The sequence below is a fragment of the Orycteropus afer genome, unplaced genomic scaffold (assembly GCF_000298275.1).
Source record: "Orycteropus afer afer isolate SDZICR_OR568_19922 unplaced genomic scaffold, OryAfe1.0 scaffold00244, whole genome shotgun sequence".
Taxonomy (NCBI): Eukaryota; Metazoa; Chordata; class Mammalia; order Tubulidentata; family Orycteropodidae; genus Orycteropus; species Orycteropus afer.
This window is the reverse complement of record NW_006921831.1, coordinates 4,112,593-4,121,910: the sequence shown is the minus strand read 5'-3', so window position 1 is coordinate 4,121,910 and position 9,318 is coordinate 4,112,593.

Here is a 9,318-nt window from a genome sequence, read left to right as displayed (position 1 = left end):
ATTACTGCGAATTTTACAGAAATAAAAAGGATCATAAGAGAATATTAAGGTCAGGTGTATGTCAACAAACTGGATCACCTCGGTGAAGCGGACAAATTCCCAGAAATGCACAAACTACCAAAACTGACTCAAGAAGAAATAGAAAGTCTGAGTAAACCTGTAATGAAAACCTCCCAACAAAGAAAAGCCCAGGACCTGATGGCTTCACTGATGAATTCTACCAAACACTTAAAGAACTGGTAACTGATCCTACTAAACTCTTCCAAAAAAGTGAAGAAGAGAGAACACTTCCTAATCTATCCTATGAGAGAAGAATCACTGATGTAAAGCTAGTCAAAGGCATGACAAGAAAATACAGTAACAGCTAAGCCTTACGAATGTAGGTGCAAAAGCCCCCCACAAAACATTAGCAAACTAAATTGAGCATCATGTTACAAGGATAGTGCACTATGACCAAGTAGGATTTATTCCCAAAATGCAAGAATGATTTAGCACACAAAAGTCAATCAATATAATACACCACACTAATAGAATGAAGGAAACCCTCCCCTGCTTCTGCCACATTTGACAAAATCCAGTATCATTTCCTGCTAAAAAAATACTTAATAAACTAGGACTACAAGGACATTCCTCGACACATTAATGGCAATATATGAAAAATCCGCAGCTAACATCACACTCAATGGAGAAAGTCTAACAGCTTTCCCCCTATGATTAAGTTCAGGACAGGGATGCCCACTCTCATCACTGCTATTCAACATTGCACTAGAAGTTCTAGTCAAAGAAGTTAAGCAAAAACAAAACAAAACCCCAACAACATGCAAATTGGAAAGGAAGAAGTCAACTCATTTTTGTTTGTAGATGACGTGGTCTTACATGCAGAAAACCCTAAACAATTCACAAAAAGCTACTAGAACCAATCAAATAATAAATACCAATAAGCCAATAAAATAATTCAGCAAAGCTGAAGGATACAAAATCAACATGAAAAAGTCAGAAGTGTTTTCATACATGAGGATGAACAACCTGAAAAGGAAATTAAAAAAAAAAAGTTCATTTACAATAGCATGAAAAATAATTAGGAATAAATACAACTAAGGAGTGAAAGACTTGTACACTCAAAACTACGAAACGTTCTTGAATGAAATTAAAGAAGTCCTAAAAAAGTGGAGAGACCTCTCATGTTCATGGACTGGAAAATTTAATATTATAAAGATGACAGTATTACCCAGCAATAAAGATTCTTATAAAAATTCCAACAGAGTTTTGTTTTGTTTGGCAGAAATAGAAAAATTCAGCCCAAAACTCAAATGGAATTTCAAGGAGCCTTGAATAGCTAAAATAACATTGAAAAAGAAAACCGAAGTTGGTGACTCACACTTCCTGATTTCAAAACTTATTACAACCCAAATCACAATTAAAAAAAAAAAAACTTATTACAAACCTGCAGCAATAGAAGAGTGTGGCATAAGGATAGACATATGGATCAATAGAAGGGAGTTGAGAGTCCAGAAATAAACCCATACATATATGGTCAATCGGTTTTCTACAAGATATCAGGAACATCCAATGAGATGTTGGAACAACCGGATCTCCACATGCAAAAAAATAAAGTTGGACCCCTATCTCACACCATATACAAAAATTAAGCCAAGCTAGATTAAAGACCTGAATCTAAGAGCTAAAATGGTAAAACTGTTAGAAGAAAAGATGGGTGAGAATCATCATGACCTTGGATTGCCAATGGATTCTTACGTATGGCACTGAAAGTACAGGCAAGGCAAGGAAAAACAGATAAATTAGACTTCACAAAAATTAAACATGTTAATCAGCAAAGGACACTCTTAAGAGGGTGGGAAGACAAGAAATATGATAGAAAATATATTAAAATCATATATCATACATCTGATAAGGTATTGTTGTTGTTATGTGCCGTTGAGTGGGACCGGATTCATACAGACCCCTCCTTGGGTTTCCGAGGCAGTATCACTATGGAAGCAGATTGCCCAATCTTCCTTCTGAGGAGTGGCTGGTGGGTTTGAACTGCCAACCTTTTGGTTAGCAGTCACGTGCCTTAGGAACTATGCTACCAGAGCATGAATATATGAAGAACTCTTACAATTCAACAAGAAAAAGATCAACAACTGTTAAAAAAACGGGCAAAGGACTTGTGCAGACATTTCTCTGAGGAGGAAATACAAGTGCCTGCTAAGTGCATGAGAAGATGCTCAACATCATTAGCCATCAAGGAGACACAGGGTGACCGAGGCCAAGGAAGACACCGAGAGGCACACAAGAATGAAGGGCAAGTGTTGGAAATGCTGTGACATGCACGGTCCTGCCACAGCAGTCACAACAAGCAGAGGTCTGTGAGCAGACACATAAGGAAACACAGGTGCTGAACAGGTGAGCAAGGTCGTGCAGTACATCTGCATCCTTCCATAGGTGTGGTGCTGGGCGCTTCTACGTGCATATTTTCAAATGCTGCACATTCGTTAGCGAGCACAGTACAGTTACAGAAAACACTCAGACATTGGGACTGACCCCTGGGCCTGAAGGCTAAGGACCATAGTCTCAGAGAACATCTAGGTCAATTGGCAAAACACAGTTAACGAATATAATGTTCTATGTCCTTGTCTGGGGAACAGAGTCTGGGTCTCAAAAGCTTGAGAGCGGCCATCTAAGAAGCAACTCTTGGTCTCTTTCCACCTGGAGCAAAAGGAAAATGAAGAAAACCTCAAACTCCAGGAAGCAATTGGTCCAAAGGACTAATGGCCACATGAGCCACAATCTCCCCTAACTTGAGACCAGAACTAGATGGTGCCTGGCTACCGCTACCGACCACTCTGACCAAGACCACAGTACAAGGTCTCGGTTAGAGTGGGAAAAATATGTGGAACAAAATTCAAAGTAAAAAGAGCTTAGTGGACAGAAGGGGACTGAAGGGGCCCCGAAACTCCCGCCCTGGATGGAAAGGGACTAAAGGGGCCCCGAGACTCCCGCCCTGCACGGTCTTCCAACTGGAAACTGAAGACACTCCCAGAGGCCACCTTCCAGCCAGACAACAGATGGAAGTGTAAAACCAACAGCACCATCCATGAAGAGCAGACTCCTCAGAACGAGCAACTATACGAGACCAAAAGGGCAACAGTTTCCCAAAACCAAAGAGGAGAGGACAGGGAGGGAGAGGGAGACCAGGCGGATGGAGACCAGGAACCTGGGGAGGAAATGGGGAGAGAGCTGACACACTGCAGGGATTGCTGCCAATGTCACTGAACAGTGTATGAACCATTGACTGGAAAGCAATTTGCTGGGTGAGCTTTCACCTAAAGCAGGATTAAAATATTAAACTGAAACACCAGCAGCTACCTCATGGTCAGATACCCCCTCCCACCCACCAGGATGACCGTTAGATAAAAACAACAACGACAAGAAATTAAAATCAAACAAGCAGCAGAAAAAGCAAACCCAGAAAATACCAAGTGTTGGCAAGGATGGAGAGATCAGAGCTCATCTTGAGTGCTGCTGGTGGGGAGGCGGGTGACAGCCATGGTGGAAAACACTGTAGCGGCTCCTCAAAACAGAGAATTACGGTGTGGCTCCGTAACTCCACTCCTGGGTGTGTCCCCCAGAGAACTGAAGGCAGACACTCAAGAGATATGTGTCCAGTGCTCACTGCAGTGTGATCCCCAGGAGCCAGAGTGGGAACAAGCCAAGGCCCTTCGGTGACCACATGGTGTGCACACACAGTGGAGAATGACGTAGCCGTGCACATGGAGTTCCAATACATGACGCAAGTCCATCTGCTGTGCAGGGTGCATGGGGTGAGCATGGGGATCACCAGTGCCTGACACCAAGAGTCCAGTCTCTTGTGCACACCACCTCCCCTAAGCACACCCACAACCCTGTTTCTGAGACAGCCACTCTCCCCAACCTGTTTCTTGCCAACCATGTCCCATATTCTATTTTCTTCCTACTGTTTGTCACCCCTGACATCTTCACCCATGACACTGTTACCTCTGATATTGTCATTCCTGACTTTGTCACCCCAATATCGTCACCCCAACATTGTGACCCATGACACTGTTACCTCTGACATTGTCACCCCCAACATCGCCACTCCTGACATTGTCACCCATGATACTCCTACCTTTGACATTGTCACATCTGACATTGTCACCCATGACACTACTACCTGTGACATTGCCACCCCCGACATTTTCACCCTTGACTTTGTCCCCTCGACATTGTCACCCACGACACTGTTACCTCTGACATTGTCACCCCTGGCATTGTCACCCTCAGCATCGTCACCCCTGATATCATCACCCCCGATATACCCACTGGTTACTGTGAGTAAGCCCACCCCTTACCTGTCCTCTTATCCTCTGGGTGCGGCCGCTGGCAGATAAGCAGGTGAGTGCTTTGTGCCCCAGGTGCGTCAAATCGTCTTATCGAGGCCAGGATGTTGTCTCAGGTGGGGCCGGCAGGCCCAAGTGACACAAATGTGCCAGGCCACCCACGGGCACTACTGCTTAGCTCCTAGCACCATGGCCTGGGGTTCCAGGGGAGGCTGGCCTGGGGTCCACTCCCTATGCTTGTTGGGGCCCCAAGGGTAGAGAGGGGAGGAGCCAGTTGCCCACTGTTCATTCACAGAATCACTGGCTTGTGCCCCTCCCAAGCCTCTGCCCGTGGAAGGAGCCCTAAGGGGAGACCGGACACAGAGGGCACATGGGGGACCTGGGCTGCTCAGGGCACCTGAGGGTGTGGGCACCAGCAGCTTCTGTGTGGGACCAAGAGTACCCCCTCATGTCATCTGACCAATCACTGAGAGGGGACCCTGCTTAAAACTCCATTTACAAGTGAGAAAACTGAGTCTGGGAACATCACTGCCTTTGCCAAGGTGCCTGGGCAGGGGCTTATCACTTCCTAGTTAGAGATCCTCACTCAGATGGGGCCTAGGGACCTTGCAGTGACACATAGGGCCACATACTACATGACTGACTGACTGCTACACTGACAGACTGATTGACTGACAGACTGACTGACAGGTGCACTGAGTGAGGGAGTGAATGAATGAATAACTAAATGAAGGGGACATTGGGTAGAAGAGAGATAGACGATGATGGGAAGTTGTCCTGGTTCCCTAGTGCCACTCTGACAGGAATAGACCACAAATGGAATGGCTTTAACAAACAGGAGTTTATTCTTACAATTTGGAGGCTTCAAGTCCAAGTTCCAAGTGCCAGGCTCTAGGGGCTGGGTGAAAGCCCCTCGACCTTGGGCTTCAGCTCTGTCTCCTGCTCCCAGCCACTGAAGCTAGAGGCATCTCTTCACTCAGACAGCTGCTGGCTACTGAGACTGACAAGCCCAAGGTTGACAAAGTGGAACAGTCCTGACGTTACCAAACCACACAGCAGGCCATTAATTGAAGTCCATTGAAAGTCCCAAGATCAGCAGAGCACAGCAGGCTGCTGAACAATGACTTGGCTACATCCAGGGTTCAAGCGTGCCATAAGCTAGAGACCGTTCCCAAAGCTGTTTCTTATATATATGGGAAGCAGACCACATCCGTAAAGCAACTACTGAGCTGCTCCAATAGATTCCACCATGGAGTTGAATACCAGTCTCACCATGGGGAAGTGCCCAGCCACTCAACCAGGCCCAGCCGAGTTGACACACAATTTAACCACCATGATTGAAGTGGAGTGAGGCTGGTGGGCCAGGGGGCCTGAAGGTGGGTGGGTGGGTGCTGTCTGGGCCTGCTGGACCGCATTCCAGTCAGCAGATGAGCCTCCAGTCCCTACATGGCAAAGACAGTACTCCCAGGGCTTCTGTCTGTTCCATGGAGGACAGTGAGGGGGGCACCCAGGACTGGCTTGAAGGGGTCAGTCTGACAGGTCAGGGGAGGGGCTGAGACCAGGGGACTTAGAGGACTGCAAGGCAGTGGTCCTAGAGCCCTGGGAGCTGGCAGAGGGGCGGGCAGCCTGGGCGGGCGTGGACCCACAGTGCTAAGCCTCTATCTGCTGTCCCACACTGAGGGATGCCACACCCAGCCTCACCCAGATAGGGCCTGGCCTCCCCGTGCTGAGGCCCACCACGGCCTGGGAACTTCCCTCATCACTCCCACCAGGGCCTGGGACCCCACTCTCATCACTTGCACCCCTGTTTCTGGACTTCCCGCTCCTGCCAACAGTTCCTCTTTGCCTGCTGACAGCCCCTGAACTGTCTTTGCTCTGTCCCCACCCCCAGCCCTCCTCTCTCCCAGCCCCACATCCATGTCCTGCCCCATACTCAAGACCTGGCCGGAGTGCTCACTTCACGAAGCCCCGAATGGCCTCAGTGAGATCCAGGAGTCTGTCCTTGTTCTGCCTCTCAACACTACAGCCACAGACGGACCAGTGGGCTTCTGGGGTCAGGCTCCAGCCACCTGTGCCCCAGTGGCTCCAAGGGGGGCGGCCTGGGCCCCAAGGCTGGCTTACAGCCAGAGCAGGCCGGCAGGCGAGCAGCAGGAAGGCAAACACCCCTTTGTCTGCCCGCTGGTCTTCTTTGTGAGGCTTTCTGGGGACAAAAGCCTGGTGGTGTTGGGCCTCACAGTCTAGACAGCCCCTCCAAACCCAGCAGGCAGTGAGGAGGAGTGTCGGAGCAAATTCACAGGTAACCCCAATCCCTCCCAGGCACTGGTCCAAGGCAGGAAGGGCAGTGGGCTGCAAAAGGTGATACGTGGCTTTCCGGCTGAGCTCTGGTCCTTGGCAGCCCTGGCCAGGGGTCTAAGGCTCTCCATGCCTCAGAGGGCCCAGGGAACCAGCTGAGGGGCCCATGGAGGGACAGCAAGGCTGTGCTGGGCTGGGCCCGGCCCTTCTGTCCCCTCTTCCCACAGTAAGGCCTCCAGGCCCACGCCTTGATGGGGCCAGGCCAGTGTCAGGGCTGAGCCTGTGATTGGGCCAAGGTTTCTCACATGGCCCCTTCCTTCTTCCTTGGCTCAGCTGAGTGCTGCCACAGCTCCCACAAAGCCAGCTGGATGTGGGCTTTCTTTCCTGTGGGCTCTGGGGACCTAGCCCTTTTCTGCCTTTGTCACACCCACCCCAAGTCATGGTCACGCATTTGCTGTTTGTTCCCTCAGAGCTTCTCCACTATGGACACCCACAATGAGGATCCACCTGCAGGACTTGAGCTAAAGGATTAGGGGATGTGGGGCAATAGGGCTGACTCCAAAAGTCAGGAGTTAGGGGTAATGAGCCCAGCCATCTAACTGTCACGCCCAGCCACATGGCCTTTCTAGGTCCTTCAAGGACACTCAGTTGTAGTCCAGTGTCTGCTGTATGGAAACCAGATCCCCCATGGTCCCCTGGGTGGGGGGGTCTTGAGACAGTGCAGAGGAGGTGCCACCCAGCCCATAATGGGCATGTAATGTGAGCACAGAGGGAGCCTCTGCCATTTAAGCCACACTGACTGATACGGTGAACAGTAGCCAAGGGACCAGCAGACCCTACAGCTCTTGTTTCCTGGAAAGTGCCAGAAGCCCGGAGAGGTCACTGCTAAGCATGAAACTGCAAGCAGACAAAACAAGCTGATGTGCAGCCTGTGAAACTATTCCCATGAGCAACTTCTCTGAGTAGGAAAACAATTTTATAAACGAAACTTACTGGAGGGAAGCAAAGTACACTTTAGAAAGTGTCCATTTACAAATGGACATCACCTATTAATTCAAGGAAACATTGACTCAGTGAAAGAAGTGAGCATGGGACGAAAAAGGCAACAGGCTGAGATAAAGAGAGTGGACCACCGTCAGGTGGAGATGAGAGGGGACGAGACAAGAAGAACCGAGTCAGGAAAGTTAATATTGCTGTTGTCAGGTGCCACCGAGTCAGCTCTGACTCACAGTGACCCTGGGCAGCAGAATGAAGCTCTGCCTGGTCCCGTGCCAGCCTCACAGTCCTTGCTGTGCTTGAGCCCATCACTGCAGCCACTGCGTCAATCCATCCCCTTGAGGGCCTTCCCCTTCTTCATTGAACCCTCCACTTTACCGAGCATGACATCCTGCTCCAGGGACTAGGCCCTTCCGACAACATGACCAGTAGGTGAGGAGAAGGCTGCCCGTTCTTGCTGTAAGGACCATTCTGGCTGCACTTTTCTAGGACAGCTTTGTTCATTCCTCTGACAGTCTGTGGTATTTCAATCCCCTTCGCCAATACCACAACTCAAAGGCATAGTCGCTGTGGTAAAATCAGTAAAGAACAGAAAAACACCACACCCAATTTAATGTGTAATGTGGGAGACATCAAAAGTTCTTTGAGAACAAGGAAGAAAAGGACAAGAAGGACATTCCTTTAGTGTTTGTGGGGTGGCTCATATTAGACGAACACACTTGCCACTAACGATTGCAAACTCTGGTCAAAATATGAAAGACAGCGATTTAAGAGACTTATCACAAGTGGACAGCAATCAGAAGGGAGACAACTTTTGAGAAAGGGAAGTAAGTCAGGTGTGATCCACACTCAGCTGGACTGCAGCTCTGGAGACCTCCCCAGGTTGCAGGCACACATGTGGGAGAGCAAGCTGAAGAAGTGCACTTGTTGGCGGAGACACTGAGAGCCAAGCTCAAGGCTGTCAGAGAGCTGGAAGACAGAATAACGAAGCCACAGGCTCTTGGCTGACTTCTTAGAAGCCACATGTAAGATGAGATTGTAGGCATTCTGATGGAGAGAAACAGAGGGAGAGCGGACAGATAGGAGCATGGGAACAGAGTTTGGAGCTGAGGTCTCGCTAAGTGAGAGCAGCTTGCTGGAAACCTTGGACTTGCCACTGAAACCCCATGAGAGCCATGCCTTAGAAGTAAGAACTGTATCCCAGGTGTATGGGCTAAGCCCTAGGAATATGAGCAAAACTGAAAGAGATCCAGACAAGAAAGCCCCAAAAGAAGACCCCCAGGACCAAGTTGACCCCCCAATAATTTAACTGCCTGCTAGAACAAAGTGTAACTCTCTCCCCCAAGAAGAAAATAGAATCAAAATCTCTAAGTGTATGCATTATCCACGATATCCAGTATGCAACGAGAATGACTAGATATGGTAACATGGCCTACAATCCAAAGGAACAAGATGTGAGCTGCTTGTGGCCCTCCAAGGACATTGGGTAGCTTGTCAGTAATGTAAATGAGGTGCTGGCACCTTGTAGGGGTGAGGCCAAGCAAATTAGGTGTATGAAACCCTACCCTGGAGATTGGTCATTTTCTGTCATTTTGCTAGGTTTAAAATGAGCCTTCCCAGGGGCAAATGGGGGGAATCTCACTGCCATCAGAGTTGGCAGAGAGACAAC